Raw genomic sequence first — 2,813 nt, 5'->3', positions numbered from 1 at the left:
ATGTGCCAGCGTCAGACAAGTGACCCATGGCCACACTCCAGTGGAAATGTAGTCATATAACTAATAAAAGGTGCTTGTTATTACTTATTTTCGAATTTTAAGATCATGTGAGCTATTTTAAAAAGCAGAAAGAGGCCAGTGGTATAAGGACATGGGATTTTTCTTGGTGAGCTCTGCTTCAGTTTACACTGATGATGCTGTTATGGTTTGGTGGTACGTAGTAAGATCATTTTTGTTCCTCTCTTACGGTTTATTGCTGCTAAGAATGACCTGGGAAATCCCTGGCTTTGCTCAGATCTTGCTTGCAGTTTGTGATGGGTGGGGTTTGGCAGTGTAGCAGAGCTAATCTATCAGGGAGCTACTGCTGAAAGGGTAAGTCTGCATCTCCAGCACCTATTCCTGGCAGTGCCTTCTTGTTTCCTTCTCTGTATGTCAGAAATGATACTGCTCTGACCCACTAGGGAGCTGTTTCTACTAAAGTAGCAGAAAATACCTTTGTTTCTCCCTGAGGTACTCCTCTGCTAATTTTGTAGTCTAAACTGGCTTGCCATGATGGGTGGTGGGGGTTGGCTCTATAAGGGATTTTAAGGAGGATGTATGAAAGCACCTCAATGCCTTTAAAAACACCCTATGTGTAGTTCTTTTAACCAAATGTTTGGTATTTGGCTTACCCTTTCTGTGTCACTGGGTGGTACATCTTCTGCCTCAGCTGGACATTCACAACTTTTCCCATTAGCTTTGGCCAAGACTTTGTATGGTACCAAATATGAGTGCTTCTATCACAAAGTGACCAACTTACAATGATTTAAAGAAAGCCCACATTTGAAAGGGTGAGAACAGAGTCTTCAGTAAACCAAGCCTTTGAGCAGTGATACACAAGGGCATGAGGAAAAGCATTGAATTTAGCTTTCCTCCATTACCATCAACACTCGAGTCCCTGGTACGTCCAGCAAGAGACCCAAGTGCATCTCCCTGCACTTCTAACATTCTAGGGAGCATCTTCGGAAGCAGACAGTGTGTGCCTGGCCCAGTATGTAATGAATAGTTCATCCAAAGCAAAGTCTCCCTCCAAGAATAGCTGGCATCCAGGGGCAACTCTCTTACCTGGGAAGTGGGGAAATGAGGCATTTGAAACTCTTCTGCCCATTTCATAGGTAACACCATGTTTTCTCTGCTCTGATCACTGGGTTATTGTTTAACCTGAGGCAAACAAGTATCTGCCTCTATTTTTCTTCCCTTTAAAAAGTCTTGTGAGAGCGAGCACTTTGAAGTAATGAGGAGGTTCATGGCTGTGGAGAGCTGGTTGTCCCCTCATTTATCAATTTAGCATTACACATGGCTATCGTTCCCTGCTTTGCAATATCAGATCCAGCCCTCAGGGGTTCTGGCCAGCCTTGGTTCCCATTTTGCTTTAAGGAAGGTTCTTGAGATGCTGCAGGAGAAGCCCAAGTGTACCCTGTTTCAGTCATCTCCACACTCATGTTTGAGATATGTGCATGTGCTAACTTCCTTTTTTTCTTTTCCTTTCTTTTGGCAGTGGCAGATTTGGTCTCTTCTGAGCTCCTTGCAGCCTCTGGGCAATCGGGACGTTGAATTCAGCAGACAGTTACCATTCGTTCCCTGGGATCGTACCTGTCCTTGCTCTCCTCATCCCTTCCCGTGCTCCCCTTTCCTCTGATAAAACTCCAGGGCATTGCAGTATTGCTATGGAGCCCAGGGAGACTTTGGGCAGCTCCCGGCAAAGGGGGGGCGAGGCAGACTTTCTGCCAGCCGCTGTCACCTCCACGAAGCCTCCGCCTGCCTCCGGCTGCACAGGGGAGACAATGCTGCCTGCAACAGGCACGGGGAAAGGGATCCCAGTGAGCAGTGAGAGGCTGGAACCCGAGGAAGAGGATGAGCTGGGTTCTGGAAGAGACGTGGATTCCACTTCCAATGCAGACAGTGAGAAATGGGTAGCAGGAGACGGCCTGGAGGAGCAGGAATTTTCCATCAAGGAAGCTAACTTCACGGAGGGGAGTTTGAAATTAAAGATCCAGACCACCAAGAGAGCTAAGAAGCCCCCGAAGAATTTGGAGAACTATATTTGCCCTCCTGAGATCAAAATCACCATCAAGCAGTCTGGGGACCAGAAGCTTTCCAGAGCTGGGAAAAATAGCAAAACAGCTAAAGAGGAGGACCGATCACACTCCAAAAAGAAGGTAAGTGCTATTCTTTCCCATATTTCCCCTTTTTCCTGAAAGCAGAGCGAGAGGGTAGGATTAAACCTGCTTAGTTTGCATCCAAGGCATAACCTTTGCAAAGTTTGCAAAGCCCTGCTTGGTCATGAAGGAGGTAATACAAAGTGGATATTGCATCTTGCACTGCCATGTACGCTGTGGGGATGAACTTGAACTATCCCTCAGGTGAACCAATTCAGAAGGGATCAAAAGTTCAGCTGAGCCTTTTCTATTTTTGTGTGTAATTGAGATTTAAGATTAATCATTACATGAGTGATAAATGAAGGAGACCACTTCTAAACTGCTTTGTGTCTGAGCGCTAATGCTTGAGCCTTTTGGCAGTTAAAGCTTTCGACTACATTTTTAAAATACAGGTATGTGCACGGTGAACAATTGAATCCATTCCTGTGTACCGGGCGAAGGGCTCCATTATTCTTGATTACAGCATTGTGCTAGCAACACTATACTTATGCTTCAGAAAATACTTCCATTATAAGTCTCATTTTCTCCCAGATGCGTATCATTTTCTTGAAATATCCTTCTGGAGAGAAATTTTTGGTACTTTAAGTTTGGGTAAAAACTGATCTTTTTATTTTT

General features: G+C 45.0%; 1 pseudogene across 1 annotated transcript; it reads left to right on the top strand.

The window, feature by feature from the left end:
* The first annotated feature begins 1,542 nt into the window (after positions 1-1,542).
* Positions 1,543-2,198, top strand: LOC104516573 (annotated as a pseudogene). The gene has a single exon (XR_727955.1). The product of XR_727955.1 is annotated as an SET-binding protein pseudogene (transcript).
* Positions 2,199-2,813: the final 615 nt, after the last annotated feature.

The sequence above is a fragment of the Eurypyga helias genome, unplaced genomic scaffold, assembly GCF_000690775.1.
Source record: "Eurypyga helias isolate BGI_N326 unplaced genomic scaffold, ASM69077v1 scaffold50641, whole genome shotgun sequence".
Lineage (NCBI taxonomy): Eukaryota > Metazoa > Chordata > Aves > Eurypygiformes > Eurypygidae > Eurypyga > Eurypyga helias.
The sequence above is the reverse complement of the archived record's forward strand: the minus strand, read 5'-3'. Positions and strand labels throughout refer to the sequence as shown.